The following is a 17,199-nucleotide window of genomic DNA, read 5'->3' as shown; positions in this document are numbered from 1 at the left end:
AATAAACGAGAATGTTGTATGTTATGTATGTAATGTGAATGAGATTCTCGAAATAAACGAGAATGTTGTATGTTATGTATGTATTGTGGATGATGCATGGATGGACTATATAGTCGAAGCATATTGGTAACTCTGTATATTAATTGCTGGTTGAGAAAATAAATCTCTGTGTGATGCCGGAGATGATGACAAGGGTATTGAGAATTCCTGTCTTCCATTCGATGATATCCAGCTGGGGATTTTTATTACCGCTTGGGGATGAAAGTAGCTTGAGTGATTTGATCCTGATGCGCCCTGATAGGGGATAAGAGAGATGGATAACTGACCAAGTTTCCACTGTGAGTGCCAACTTTACTGGGAACAGTGAGTTTGAATAAACCCTGTTGGAGAAGAAGATCGTATTGGAGAACCGGTAGTGCTAGAGGTGTAAACTCCGTTGGGGAACCAAGTCTCTGTTGGGAAGAGATTATTTAAAGATAACTTCGTGAGGATTGCTATGTGGGGATATATTGTGAACACTGCTCTGTGGGGAAGATTCCCAGAGATTTCAATTTTTCATTGCCCCATGTCCTTGAGTACTTGCTGTTGGAAAACAATTACATGCCCCTGGATTCAGTAACTTGGTATGCTTGATTGCTTGAGATTATTGGAATTGGAACTTCGAAGGGGAGACTGATACTGACACCACCTGATACTAGTAGCTAGACAACTCTTCTTGAAATTTGTGACTAATGCAACATGCCTCCAGTGGTGGCCTAGCCTTTCTGGTGGTTCAACGTCTTTGAAAGGTTCTATGAACTGTGACCAAATTGCCTCTGGTAAATGGAGTGATAATATGCTCCTTCTATATACAAGCTTTTTAGCTGACTGAGTCAGGCGTAGGAAACATTTTTGCTTTTGATGCGCTTTTGAAGCGACTTTGTCTGTCGGGAGGACTTTCTGAGTTCTGTGATACCACAAGCAACCTGCCCCAGTATCATGAGTTTAGGAACGATGCCCCTAATTGATCAACACTTCTGAGAGAGTCTTCGAGTCTTGACTTGATTGCCCCAGATATATGAATTCTTACTCAAAAGGGTATTCAAATTTTTTTGTGCCCCTAAGGGTGATCAGTATTTGAGATATTCTCGCTCGAACTCAACGGAGTTCTGAAGACAAATTGTCCCTTGGGAGGATTTTCATCCGCAGTTCATGATGGAAGCTTTACTGGTGTCAAGTACTTGTTCATATGCAAAGAATGTTTAGTATGAGAAATATAATTCTAAGGCAAAGTGCATGTTTGTCTTGAAGTTTTTTAAAAAATAATTTTTTTTTGGAAAGGATGTCAAAACATCGATTTTTGTGAAAGATGGTGAGATACCAACTCAAACGTTTTAGCAAAACTCCCAGGAGTCAGTTTACCGTATTCTCGTTTATAGTATGCTTTCGAATTAACCCTGCTTCAATTAGGACTTTTGAGGGTTGTAACGTGGCCAGGTTCACGGTTTTTGGAAAAAAGGATTTTTAGGCTCAAAATTTTATTGGTGCCCACCCCCTTCGTGATGTTCTCCAACCTAAGTTTAGTTAACTCGATGTGAGCATTCATCCTTCAAAAGGAGTTTGAGACGATTGAGGAATTGATGAGGCGTTTGGACATGGCAGTCACTTTACCTTTTATTCTTGGTGTCTGATCACATGATCTTGAATTTATAGACACACGACTTTTCCCTTTTGAGGATCATTTTTTGTTTTTAGCTTTTGCCCGGACAAATTCTTTTGAATTCCGAGTTTGAAGTCTAGCGGGATGCCCTAATTTTTGCCTAAGTCATTTGTTTTCAATTTATTGACTTAGCGGGCTTTATTTTCTCTTTTTTTCAATTCATTTTTCTTTTTTTTTTTGAACAAGTCGTATGATCCTGAGACGTCTTCGATTTTTTGGAAAGATTGTGACTGCCTCATTTCTTGGTTGATGAAGGATAACCATTGTGGTATTTTCATATTTTGACCTCCTAATGTGAGGGATAGCCATTGGGGTATCGACTTTCCTCAACCTTTTAAAGGACAACCATCATTGTATCCTTAAATGCGTGTTCCTGATGAATTTTGAATGCTCGATCAGGTTAACTGAACACTATCCTGCCCCTGGGTTAAATGCGAGGGTTTTTTTGTATAGAAAAATAAACTACTACTTCAAGGCTCAAAGGGGTTGACAAGGGATTAACTTCCTTATATCTCCAGTGTTTGGGGATTTGAAACAATGCCTGTACATCATCAACAGGGTTTTACTCGAAAGCACACCATTTGAGATTATGAGTATTATGTGTTCGTCATTCTCCCTTCGGAGTTATCATGCTTTATCACCGAGAGTTTGGTATCACAAGCAAAGAAAACATGTTAGAGCGAGAGCGAATGAATTTTTTCAAGACAAACATATTCAATGCATCATTATTATAGTTCAAAAACAAACAAGTATTGCATATAAACAGTATTGAATCAAAACAAGAAAGACTACGCATGAACATGCATGATGATGTAGAGATTGTCAAAGTTGAGGAGATTTTCTCCGTATGGACTTATTGCTTCAGAAGATTCGTTAAGTCGAAGGAGGACTTCAAACTTGGATTTCAGATACAAACGATGATAACCTTTGTGTCGATCAGGATTTAAACCTTGTCTCGGAGTGGCTGACGATCATCAATCGAATGGTCAAGTGCTCCAGAGCGGGAGACAAACCAAGTGTTAATATTTGAAACTGTAGATTACTCTAGATTACTTCTAGGAAGAAGATTCTAACAAAGTCACACAAGAGTTGTAAGTGTCCAGCTCCAGGGAGAGTAAGAGTAGTAAGAAGACGAGAAGCTTGTCCTTTGGTTGCAGCTTCGTCTGAAGAGCTTTGAATTTTCATCTTTGGAAGTCCTTCTATAAGAATCAAGCTCACCATATCAAGTGGGTCATAGCCTCTGATTCAGGGTACATTACTTTTGAGTTTAAAGGCATATGACTAAAGGAAAATAAATCCTCTTGCCCCTTGATAGGAACTGTACCTTTGAGTTTGAAGACATATGGCTAGAGGAAAATAAATCCTCTTGCCCCTTGATAAGAACGGTACCTTTGAGTTTGAAGACATTTGGCTAGAGGAAAATAAATCCTCTTGCCCCTTGATAGGAACGATACCTTTGAGTTTGAAGACATTTGGCTAGAGGAAAATAAATCCTCTTGCCTCTTGATAGGAACTTAGGCTCTTGATAGTACCTGGACATTATGCGTCCTAAATCCCTAAGATCCTTGAAAAAGGTTAGTTTAAGTGAGGAGGATGAGTAAATCCTACAAAGAGTTCAAGTTGTTAGCATACACACAACTCCTGTAAGGAATTCAAGCTGTTAGCGTACACAAATTCTGCAAGAAAACCAAAAGGTTAGTGTATAAACAAATCCTACGAGGAAACCAAATGGTTAGGGTATAAACAAATCCTGCGAGGAAACCAAACGGTTAGATAATGAACACAAACAAGTCACACAAGTAGCCTTAGGTTTAAAGGCTTGCATGAAGTTCAAAGGTAAGTACCCTCCCCACTGAAGTTTAGTTGGTTCAACCTGTCCTAGATAAAGATCGGGTTCTAGGGAGCTCATATCATTGACCTTTCTCGAAGGCACTTATTTCAGTTCAGCAATCGAATCACCGACCGAAAATGTCCTGAAAGTCCAGTCCATATGAGTGTAGCTTCGAGTATCAACCAACTTCAGTCGGAACCAAAGCCAGCCATCTCGCTACTTTCTAATAGGCCAAAGTCAAGTTCAACTAAGGTTCTAAGGGCAGATTAGTGCTTAATGACACCACGCAGTAGCCAAGTGTTTCCTCAAGTCTGATCCCAAGGAACACCAGGACAAACCAATGTGTCACACTAACGATGGCCACCATATCAACCACATCAGTATACGCTGTGCAGTCTCCTTGGTCTCATGCCATATACCTAAGGTACACTAGATCCGGGTGTAGGATCTTTCACACAAGAGAATACCCAAACAACCCTTTAAAATAAAGCACACAAAACAAACAATTTAAAAAAATAGAAATGAACTAAAACTCTAAGGTAACCCCTCTTTTATTTTAAAAATCCCCAGCAGAGTCACCAGTTCTGTAACTCGGTGAACTAACTTTTATTTTAATAAGCAACAATGTTGCAGTAAGCATGAGTCGCCACCGACTTTTATTTTGTCCAATGTTAGGAAAGGTAAAAAGTACAGAAAAAGACCTTTTTTGAAAGAAAACGGGCTCGGGGGGTAAGTTATGAAAAGGGAAGGTGCAAGCACCCTTTTCATCCGTAGTTATCTACGGGCTCTTAACTTGCTTAGCTCATGTTTGTTTGTTTTGATTTGAAAAGAGGCATAAGGACTTTAGCGTAAATGCGTAGCCTTAGTTTTTCGAAAGAGTGTTGAAAAGATATTTTTGTTGAGCTAGGCAGATTAAGAGCACTACCCTAACTAATTAGTCTTTTTCTATACTTTTTACGGTTCCTAGGATTATCCATACTATATAGGAGTAGGAAATCCTTGTTTATATTGGACGTACGGGTCATCGAAGGGTCATCGGATGGTCATAGAAGGCAACATGTAAAGACGTCTTAACATTCGAAGGGACGGTCATCATTTTATCGTAGGCAACTCGAAGGGACCATGATGACATTAATCGGAGGCAACCTTGCTAAGACATCCCTACGTTCGAGGGACTTGACCATTTAAATCGAGAAAGGCAACCAAGAGGGGAAACCCTAAAGGTGAGTGTGTGCACAAATAAAGAAGTGTGTTAATTTCAGATATTTTAATCTTGAAAGTTAGTGATCTAACGGTTGATTTTATCTTGCCATACAATCCTATTAGCCATGCATCTAAACAGATAATAATAGCAGTTATAGTGCGGAAAGTAAAAGCGGAAAAGTAAATCCTACGCTATTACAGGGCTTCGGGATTAGGGGTTACATGACTAAAAACCGGGGATGGAAATTATTACAAAACCCGAATGAACAATAAAGCGGAAAGTAAAAGGATTAAATGTACAAAATAATAAGAAAATTATAAACGTCCACGAGAGGTAGCCAACGCCTCAAGGATAGTACCTCGCAAACAAAACAAAATGTTAGTACAAATATTTAAAATGATGTATGAATAATGGAAGGAATATTAACGATTAAAAGAAAAACTTAAAATTAAGCATGTTAAAATTCTAAAGGGAAAATTAAAATTAAGCAACCCATTTTTTATATTTCTAACATAAAGTATAATTATGAATCTAACATAAAAATATTTTTATACTTTTATATCAATTAAAAGAAAAAGAAAACTATTAAAGAAACATATTATTCAACAAATAAAACAGAAGATGGGGTGCGAGAAAGAGATTGGGCGCTGGGCTTATAGGAGGCCCAAATCACATTTGAAACAATAGTTAGGAGGGGTGTGATCCGTATGGGGTGGTGCAGTATCAGTAAACCGAAATGGGCTTCAAACAAATACCAGCCCAATGATTAACTTAACCAAACAAACCCTAAATCTAAATGAATGGAGTATGCCGCCCCCTGCTTCAAATCACGTTCAAAGTTCCTCTCTCAAATCTCACGGTCTCTGCTTCTGAAAATATTTCGCCTCTGTTCCTCTTCTCTCACGATCTCCACTCACATTCTCTCATCCCAACAAATAATCATACAAGAACGTGAAATTAGCACACCAGTATTCATCCTCTCAAATCAAACTTAAGAGATAAGCATTCAACAGAAAGAATCGAAGATCGAAACGTAGCAACTATTATTCAAACACCAATCGGAAAGCATATGGAAAGAAAGGATTCGAGTATACCGATAGAAGGTGAGTGGCGACGATTGCGAATTGACGACGGGTAGCTCACGGCGACGGTGGGTGTGGATATGCACGACGGTTTCGTCGATGTTGAACGCTGTGTTGTTGTGTTCGCGGGGATGATGCTGGAACGATGATGATGATGTTGGTTGCTGTGGTCGCGCGATCTGTCGGAGGTGTGTTGGAATGGTTTGAGTTGAAATGTGAAATGTAATTGAATCGGTACGGACTCGAACCGACTTCGTCTCTGGCTTCCTCTTTTTCTTTATGAAGTGGTTGTTTTTGTTGGCGCTCCACTTGTGGATTCAGAATGGAATTTGATTTTGTAGTGCTGAGGAATGTTTGCAATCTGTGATGATAAAAGCTTGTTCTAATCTGAGTAAACTGCTGCGGATGTGCTTGTGCGGATGTGCTTGTCGATTTTGGAATCGATCTTGTTGATGAAGCTGAAGCATTAAGGCTCTGTATTTCTTCCCCTGTATCTGTATCAAAAAATTAAGCAAATAAATTTAATACAATGTTATGAGGAAAAAGATGTTGCTGTTAGTGATTGGAAATTTTGTTCTATGGAAAGTCATGCATTTTGGTTTGTGAAGAGATCTTGAAAAAAAGCTAGTTCATGATGTGTTAGAAGTTTGTATGGTTTTTAAGAAAACGTGAAGCACATGTATCTATGAACTGTAATATTTGGTTTTTAAGTTTGACTTTGAATAAATTAGTGTTATTAGTAAAAAAAATGACATGCTACTGTTTCTACACGAATAAGAGAAAAAAAAAAAAAAAAAAAATCATATCCATAAAGGAGCTTTAGGATTAACTATGAAAATGTGTATAAAATTTCCAAGTTAGAAATTAAAAGGTTTTTGTACGTGAATGTAAATTGGGTTCCTTGAGTTAATGATATAAAAGTGTATGTAATTTTGACAATGATACCATCAGCAATGTTCATCATGTGGTTTAAAATAAATTATAGATAAAACCGAAAAAAGATAAGGAATTAAAAATAAAATTGGGGCCTCATATCAAAATCATCGGTCAAGAACGCTGTAAAAATCATTTTAAGAAAAGGGGGGCCTCAGGTGTCATCATTGGCCAAATAAGGTTTTAAAAAAACTTGTAAAAAACTTTAAAAAAAAGTGTGTGAAAGTCTTAGCCAATTGAAAGCATATGAAGCATCGACCAACATTTTCTATTTATTAAAATATAAGCAATTTAAGAATAAACTACTATATTTTAAAATAGATTTTAAATCGAATATTTATAAAATTCAGGATGTCAATGTAAATGAACCCAAGATTTTATAAAAACCCAATTTTTGAAATAGTTTTGAATTTTTGAAAAGTGCTGGCAAATTTTGGGGTACGACAATTAGCATACCTTATCAATTGGTTATTATTTGTAATCGTATTAATCAGTTATGAGAGGTAACAGTATAAAAATACAAATTCATAAAATAATAAAATACGTTAATTCATTATTAGTGATAATCGAATCAATCGATTTGAATTGGTAATGGTGCAAAACCCCAATCTTTTAACTATGGTGATCAAACCTATTGATCATTGCGGTTAATTGTGCCAAATCAGGGTTGTACGCCCAAAATATCTAAAACACACTAAACCACGATACTACGGATTTTTATCCATTCAACTGCGATTTTCAAATCACAAACTACGACAGGCCATTCAAAAAGCCTTCAAACAACTTCATCTCAATTCAAAGGCGTACAACCCTGTGTCCCGAACTACGTAGACTCTGATTCTCCATAAGGAGATACGTAGGCACTTGGCAACAAGGCGAGTCCCCTTCCCCATAAATCTCATCTTTGCCCTTTTCACTTCCTTAGCTATAAACCTTGCCATAAACCTTTATCTTTGAAATGTTATCCTTTAGGAAAGAGTTGAGGGTGCCTAACACCTTCCCTCGACCTGAATATAGTATCTTACCCTGATCTCTCAACTGCGTAAGGTTTCCTATTCGCCTTGGTAGAATAGGTGGCGACTCTCTAAGTTTAATTTTTTAGGCAGGTTGCTACAGCTGGCGACTCTGCTGGGGATACACTTAATGGTGAATTACTATGCTCCTAAGGCTTGAGAGGGTTTAGGTTTAGGTTTGTGGCAAACGGTTTAGGTTTTTTGGCGAAATTTTTAGGGTTCGGCAAATACGCCAAAAATTAGGGTTTATTTATTTTTGTAAATATCTATTTTTTATTTTTTATTTTTTGTTATTCTTTTATTTGTGAATATATATTTTTAAATATTTGCTGGTTTAATACATTGTCTAAATTATAAGCGGCTGGATTTCGAGGTTAGTTTTTAAATATTTAAATTAAAATTTATTTATTTATTTACTTATTCTAAGGTTCATTTATTTATAGAAATTTAATTAAAATTTTTATTTAAATGAATACTTTTATTTCTATTGCATCTGTTGGGTATATTATATTGTTGTTAAAACCTAAGTGTGGGAGTTAACTTTGAGACCAAAAGGGGACATGAATCGCCTTACGAGTCTCACTGATAACTCCACTCGGAGTGGGTTAGGTATTTGGAAAGGTCCGAAACGAAGCTTGACTTTGTGGAGGGCTGGACTGGATACTTAGCTGATCTCTCCGGGAACCTACCCCAAAAACTCGAACCTCATGGATAAAATGAGTTGTTCTAAAATCCGAAGAGACAAAAAGTCTCGGAGGCTACGAACGACCCCATGAGACCTTCTAGAACCCCCTATAAAAAGGTTGGCTCCCTTGAGCCCCCTACGTCGGACCTATGAACCTAGGACTTTTGTGCTTATTATTTGTTTGCAATATATATACTTCGAATATCTATGCGTTGCAATTTTGCAGGTATTCCTAAGTGGTCCCTAGCCTGTAGGGATTCAAATTTCTAAAGACCATGTCTTTCCCACGAAGGACATCACCATCTATGCATTCCCTAGCCTGTAGGGATTTTATTTTTATATCCTTGTATTCTTACAACTACGCGTCCTTCCCACGAAGGACATTTCCATTAACGCACGTCAATTGGCCTCTCGATGGCCATGCGATCTAGTGACTGTCTCGAACGGTCACCCCGTGCTTACTACTACGTACTCCCTAGCATATAGGGATTTTCTGTTACATCCATGTGTCTTCACAATGACGCGTCCTTCCCTGAAGGACAACTTCACTAGCATGCGTTCGATTGGCCTCTCGATGGCTATGAAATCTAGTGACTGTCCTGAACGGTCACTCCATGCTTATTCCCGCGCACCCTCTAACTTGTAGGGTTTGGATCTCCATTTACACATTACATCCCTAGCTTGTAGGGATTTCTCTTCGTCCATATCGTCCTTAGATAGGTTGTGTTCCGCATAGAGAACCTTCCCACGAGGGACAAATTCATTGGTACACGTTGATTGGCCTCTCGATGGCCATGAGATTTAGTGACTGTCTTGAACGGTCACTAGCCGCTATCTTCTGCATACTCTCGAATCCAAGGGGTTTCCCTTAGCGTGTCATAACATTTATCCCGCAAAGATTCCGTGAGGGTCTAATGTCGCCTCTAAGGCTATCCCTAGGATCATATGTTACACGTCTGCATTGCATACAATATAAGGAGTCTATCGCTTACGCGTGCATTTGCATTTTCATGCACTCATACATTCGCATTTGCATTTCTATCTTCGCCCGCATCCATACCAACCGTGCTAGCCGGTTTCCCGAAACTCCAAAAAAATAAAATAAAAAACTATGGAGAAAGGAGAATAAAAGATCTTGGTCTTACTAAAAAAAAAAGAGGATGTCTTCCGCTATGCCAACCACGTGTCCATGCCTTGTCATAACAAGATTACAAATACAATAAAGGTTTTCATCGAGCAAAGATTAGTTCAACAAAGAGTTCCCTCATAGATACACTCAAGATGTATCTAATCATAAAGGGGTCCATCTTAGAACATATCAAACTTTCAAGGACGCTCTACGATAACCTGGGGGCAAGGATTTGTCCAACTGGGGCAAGACCCTGAACAAAGATGCTAACTACGATGGAGGGAAGCCGACATATGTTAACTCCGCACCAAGGGGAAAAAGAGTCATAGGCGTTCTCTCTATCAATCTACAAACTTCGAAGGTTGCAATGGTGTGATACTATCCTAAAAAAAAAAGCAAAAGAGCTTCAGTCAAAGGAAACTCATGAAGTTCCTATATGACGAAAACCCACCGCTAACAAGCAATTTGTTCCCGATAGGTTTGACGTGCCCAAAGGGAATTCGAGGTCACCTTCTACTTCTACAAGTCCACGAACTAAGGAGTAAAACAAAGTCGACGGATTCACAAAGGAGATTGCCCTTAGGATTAATAGGTGTATCTTTCAAGTTGTAACTCCTACGATCATAAAATGCTATTTGATGTAAAACGTTGTATCTTTCGAACAGTAATTCAATAAAATAATCATGCATGTTTGAAATCAATTCATTCGCTTCATTCGCTCACTACTACGATTTTCTACTCGCACCCCTCTATTCCATTTCAATTTCAACTTTCAATTATTAACAAACTTGAGGGAGAATGACGAATACAAATAACTAAGTCTCGCTAAACATATGCTTTCGAAGTAAGACCGAACCGAGGATGTACAAGCATTGTTTCAATTCCCAAACAGTGGAGACATAAGGATGTTAATCCCTCGTTACCCCCTCGAGCCAGGAGTTGGAGTTTGTTTCTACTTTTCAAATAAACCTTGATTTCAACCAGGGGCAGGGTAGATTTTGACTAATTCAATGGTGTATTTTGGTTGTCAAGAGAATCAATCAATCCAAACAAGGATTCAAGCAAAGGTTCAAGCAAAAGGTTCAAGCACATCTTCTTCCTTGCATTCATCCAAGATTGAGGAGGCAATGGAGAATAACAATATCTTCTTCCTCAATACATCAATTAACATCGAGGACATATCAAAATTGAAGCTTACAAATCAAAGTCAACATAGCAGTCGCAATATTCAATATCCAAGGATCAAATCTCAAAAGGAGCTTTCAAAAGAAAAACGCCCGCTAAGTCAAAATGGAGAATTTCAGAAAAAAAACAAAGATGACTTAGGCAAAAATTAGGGCATCCCGATGGATCAAACTCAAAGGAATTGGTTCATGCAAAAATAAGGGATAAAAACAAAGCAAAAGCAAAATACAAAATACCATCTTGTGACTGCTAAATCATCGAAGCTTCTCATAAATGCTTGGATCTCTACAACATTTTCATCAATACTTGCATCTATACTAAGGCTTCTGCTCAACATCAAAACTGAAACGATTCTCTTACAAACAAAGCACATTCATTGGATTAGTCGAATCTTTAGGACTTGGAGAACATCAAGGAGAAAGGGGTGGGATAAATAAAATTTTGAGCCTTATATCCATTGTTTCTTAAAACATGAACCAGGCCAAGTTACGACATTTAAAAGTCCTAATTGAGGCAAGGTTAACTACGAAAGCATATTAAGCAGGAATTTGTTATACTGACTCCTATGTTTGTTAAAACTACTTCTAATCACTATGCTTCTTCAAGCATTCTTTTCAAAACCATCCAGTCCTAATTCATAACGGACTTCGATTTCAAAACTTGCATACGCATTCCATTGGAGCTACTTCTCAAAAAGTACAACACCATCTACGAGTATACACTTAGCATCGAGGAAATCTCGAAATGGGTTAATCAAAGGTGATCATTTCTAATAAAGACCCTGGAGTCGGGGGAACCACATCTAGGGGGTTCTCCTAAACAGGGGCAAAAAAAATTTCAAGGAGCACAGGGGCATACAATCGAACATCCTATCAACTAGGGGCAGTCTTCCTAAGGTTCAATCGACTTGGGGCACATCTCAAAGCAATCTCAAACAGGGGCATGTCAGACATGGGAAGAATTCAAATTCAAAAGATAGAACACTATGGATAACCTTCCATGACCTGGAGATCAGGGGCACACCCTTCAATCTAAACATCTAAGCATATGACAAGGCTATTCCCTGGGGAACTTCCTTCATAAGCATCTTTCTCCATGAAAATACTGGGGCAATGGAAATCAAACTGGGGCAAGACACACAACAAAAGGAAAAGGCGTTCTCGCACTTTACAACTTCGAACAAATATTTCTCCTAACTACGATCTTCCGAGCTCAAACAAAACAGGTATTGGGGAATCGCGCTAGCACCACACCCCACCTTATCAAACAAACCTTCAACTCCAGCGAGCTATATACGTTTTGGTTATTAACAACCTATCATTAGGGCATCATGCAAATACATAAATCATGCATTGCATACATGGGTTGATACATTACACCATACCTTTTCGGGTAGTCTTCTTTAAGACAAATCTCACGGTCCTTTTCAGGAGCCTCCTCAAACAGTCTTATTCAAGACTAATGATCACCATTTCCAAAAACCTTTTTAGGTAGTCCTCTTTAGGACATTCTTTTTCTAAGCACCTTTTCAGGTAATCTTTTTAAGACATTTTTTTTCCAAGTACCTTTTAGGTAGTCTTCTTCGAGACATTCTTGTCCTAAGTACCTTTTCAGGTAGTCCTCTTCAGGAAATTTTAAGTACCTTTTTAGGTAGTCTTATTCAAGACAATTTGTCTTCCTTTTTAGGAACCTCTTCAAGTAGTCTCTTTAGACATCTTCCAATCTCTTCAGGTGGTCTTCTTTAAGACAAATTTCAACCCTTGCTAAGAACCTTTTCAGGTAGTCGTCTTTAAAGACATTCTCCATTCCTTGCTAAGAACCTGTTCAGGTAGTCTTCTCTGAGACAAATGTTCACATCCATTCCAAAAAAAAACCTTTTCAGGTAATCTTACAGAAGACATTACTTCGTTCCACTCATTACGTCAACCAAACATACACATATGCATAAGCATTATCCATATACATAAACATTACAAAGCCAGCATAAGCATAGTCAGGGTATAGGTGCAAGCATGGAGTAAACAAGCTCAATGGGTTTAAGGAGATAAAATCTCAGGATTGCATCATCATTTGCATACATACATACGCATTAGCATACGCATATCATCTAGTGCATTTACACATCACAAAAAGCCCAATTTCTATTGGCAGTCCAAACCATCATTAAACCCAGTTCCCGTCTGGTAATCAATTCCCGTCTCACTGTTACATCAAAATTCAAATCATACTACAAAAGCCTAGTTTCCAACCCTCATGTTGTGATTGGTGTATTTTCTCCGACCCTCGAGTCGTGAGTCTCCGAACAGGTGAATCTTTTCCATGCAGGTAAGTTTGCTAGAACTATAGCAGGCGATCACTCTTATGCAGGTACGCTTGTCAAAACTATGGCAAGTAATTCCTTTGGTGCAGGCGAAGTTGCTATGAGCATAGCAAATTAGCCTAAAATGGTACAGGTAAATTCTGCGATAACGCTCGCAGATAACCCTGTTGGTGCAGATGAACTTGCTATAACTATAGCAAGCAATCCTATAGGGGTCCACAAACTGCGAGTAGCTTACCAGCACTATGGTAAGTGAGAAGTTCACAAACTGCGAGTAGCTTACCAGCACTATGGTAAGTGAGAAGTTCACAAACTGCGAGTAGCTTACCAGCACTATGGTAAGTGAGAAGTTCACAAACTGCGAGTAGCTTACCAGCACTATGGTAAGTGAGGGGTTCACAAACTACGAAGACTTACTAGAATTATAGTAAGTAGGGGTTCACAAACTACGGAAGCTTGCTGACCATAGCAAGCCAATTACACAACCAACAGAAGGTCCTCGCTATTCCTTTTCAGGAACCTTTCCACGAAGTCTTCTTCAAGACGTATTCCATCCTTTCTAGGAGCTTTTCCAGGCACACAAGATTTTTCAAATGATTCCTCAACTGGGTTTATCACGTTAGTCCCTCGGCAGTGATCTTCTCCGTCAACAACAATCAGAGGTGTTATTTTTCTTTTCAGAATTACTAACACACTTCGATTTACATAAACTAACAATCATGCATCATTACATACTTCATTCATACATATTGCATATACATACACCGCTCTCATTTATTTTGAGAAGCTCACTGCATCATGCATCGCATGCATCATAAACATTGCATAAAGTCAAAACTGCCTTTTCAGGCCACGCTACGATTAAAATGCGTAGCTTCTAAAAAAAAGAGAGCAAAAAAAACATCTGCTCCAAAAAAGAAAGAATGGTATTCACCTTGGATGGCATCTTTAAGCCCATCTCCCACGGAATTCTTTCCCGACAAAGGCAAATTTCAGGGCATTTCAGTGTCCAATCATCTTCTACCTTCAGATCACGATAGGCAGACGTGCTTATCTGACTCTTCAGGTTTAAGAAGATTGAACAGGGGCAGCTGTCATACCCCAAAATTTGCCCGGTCAACTCATGGCTTTTAATTCATCCAGGATCAAAATTAAGAATCATGGGGTTTGACATTCCTATTGTCAAACCTGCGTTCTTATAAGATATCCTGAGTCAAAATGGGGGTTAAAATCAGAAAGTGCTTGAGCTCAGTTATCTAGCTCGTCTATTCCGTCTTCTTGAGGTTTTTTAGTCCTTTCTCACAAATTATTCACATGGTTTATTATTTATAATTAGTTTAATCATTTTATTATTATAACTAACTATTATTAATTAGTAGTGGTTTTAATAATATTATTATTAAGATTATTATAATTATTCTTAACTATTATTGTTATAATATACCATGGATTAATGGGGTAGTAATTTATTTGGGCTAAAAGAAAAAAGATCAATTGGACAATGGGCCCACTAGAAAAAAACCTAATTTGCAATTATAAGAGGCCAATTTTTCTAATCCTAAGGGAGGAGGCCGCTGCAGAATAAAGAGATAAAGCAAAAAAAACGCGAAAACGGTGGCCGCACAAGGTTCTGACTGAAGAACAACAACCGTAAAAACTCAAGAAAAAAGAAAAAAAATCGAACTGAAGATTGAAGGCCAATCTAAGGGCTTCCACCGATTAAAACATATTCACCGGCCTTTTCTGAACGATTTTGGATCATCACCAATCATCTCTATTGCCCAGAATTGCCATAACAGAGTCACGGTTTTTTCGGCCAAAAGTTTGATTCGATTCTCACAATATAGGCACTATAAATTGATTTTGATTGTATATTTGTGTTCATAATAATGTTTACAAGCTTTCTGGATAATTTGATTGGTGTTTAAGCGCATATTCATTGCTTCACCATTATTAGGGATTTGAAGCTCTAATTTGGGGATAGCTAGTTAAAGAGGAAATTGACCGGAAATAAGGCTTCAATTGGATTCATGATGTTACATACTGTTGATATGGATTATTTTTCTGTGTTTATTGATGATAGTTTGCAGGTTTGAGCATGGGAGGCTTACGGCTACACTAAAAAAACCGTTGCCGTAGGGTCTGGGTATTTTCAGAAAAAACGCAAACGAAGAAGAAGACTACAGCGTCGCGCGTCCTTTCTTTCCTTTTTTATTTATTTTGCTTGCCTATTTTAACATATATCATCGCGTGGAATCATAATTTTAACAGCAAAAAATCGCGCAGCTCATATGGCTAATGCGTCTCCGTTGCAACCAGTGGAGCGCCGGTTCGATACTCGGCTCCAACAACTATTTTTGTTTATTTGTTTAGGACTAACTTGCTGCAAGATCTGGTGCCGCCAATGCATTCACACCCACCATACATCTTCAATTACAACCAGTGGATGAATAGATTGCCAGATCTAATGCCCATCAAAATACCTCCACCATGGACCTCTCAAATGCGCCACACAGAATCACCACCCAGGTTCCTTTATATATTTTTATTTATCTATTTTGTTATTTATCTATTTAGTCATTTAGGTTAAATATTTAATTATCTTAATTTAATTAATTTGTTAATTAGGATTTATAACATGGTTAGGGTTAGGACTATAGTTATTCCCGACTATTCTCTCGATTATTTTTTCGATTTTTCGAGTTAATTTATCTAATTAATTATTATCCTTATAAAATCACAAAAACCCTTTAAAGACTATAAATATTAGGGTTCGTCCGATCCCATTGGCCACGTGGCCGAAGATATTAGGATTCAATTTATTATTCGTTCCGACTAAATCTATTGGTCGCAATGGTTAATAATCGATTAATTTAATTAATCAAATCCTATAAATTAAAATACACATTATTTTGCTAAATGGTTGTAACCATCTTATTGGTTATGATGATTAGCATACCTTATCAATTGGTTATTATTTGTAATCGTATTAATCGGTTATGAGAGGTAACAGTATAAAAATACAAATTCATAAAATAATAAAATACGTTAATTCATTATTAGTGATAATCGAATCAATCGATTTGAATTGGTAATGGTGCAAAACCCCAATCTTTTAACTATGGTGATCAAACCTATTGATCATTGCGGTTAATTGTGCCAAATCAGGGTTGTACGCCCAAAATATCTAAAACACACTAAACCACGATACTACGGATTTTTATCCATTCAACTGCGATTTTCAAATCACAAACTACGACAGGCCATTCAAAAAGCCTTCAAACAACTTCATCTCAATTCAAAGGCGTACAACCCTGTGTCCCGAACTACGTAGACTCTGATTCTCCATAAGGAGATACGTAGGCACTTGGCAACAAGGCGAGTCCCCTTCCCCATAAATCTCATCTTTGCCCTTTTCACTTCCTTAGCTATAAACCTTGCCATAAACCTTTATCTTTGAAATGTTAGCCTTTAGGAAAGGGTTGAGGGTGCCTAACACCTTCCCTCGACCTGAATATAGTATCTTACCCTGATCTCTCAACTGCGTAAGGTTTCCTATTCGCCTTGGTAGAATAGGTGGCGACTCTCTAAGTTTAATTTTTTAGGCAGGTTGCTACACTTTGCGTATTCCGTACAGCTTTGCATTTAATGTTTCACGCTTTTGTCAACTACCTCGAGCCTTGTTCATGCTGTGTCTACTGACGTTGCCTTTAATAGCTTCCAACGTTCCTTTTGTCAATCAGCGTAGCCTGCCACTTGTACTTTCTTCTAATCTGATGTTTGTGAATAAAATATTTGAATATCATCAGAGTCAAACAGCTTGGTGCCTAGCATCTTCTTGTCTTCTGACCTTGAAGTGCTTCTGAGCGTGATACCATGAGAACTTCAGTGCTTCTGCTTCTGATCCCAAGTTCTTCTGATGCTTCCATAGACCCATGTTCTGATTCTGCCTTGACCATCTTCTGATGTCTTGCCAGACCATGTTTTGATGTTGCATGCTGAACCTTCTGAGACAAAGCTTCTGAGCGCTGATTTGTGTATACTCTTTATATATTTCCTGAAAGGGAAATTTCAATGTATTAGAGTACCACATTATCTCACACAAAATTCATATCCTT

The sequence above is a fragment of the Vicia villosa genome, unplaced genomic scaffold (genome assembly GCF_029867415.1).
Source record: "Vicia villosa cultivar HV-30 ecotype Madison, WI unplaced genomic scaffold, Vvil1.0 ctg.002131F_1_1, whole genome shotgun sequence".
NCBI lineage: Eukaryota > Viridiplantae > Streptophyta > Magnoliopsida > Fabales > Fabaceae > Vicia > Vicia villosa.
Note: the sequence above shows the minus strand (reverse complement) of the source record.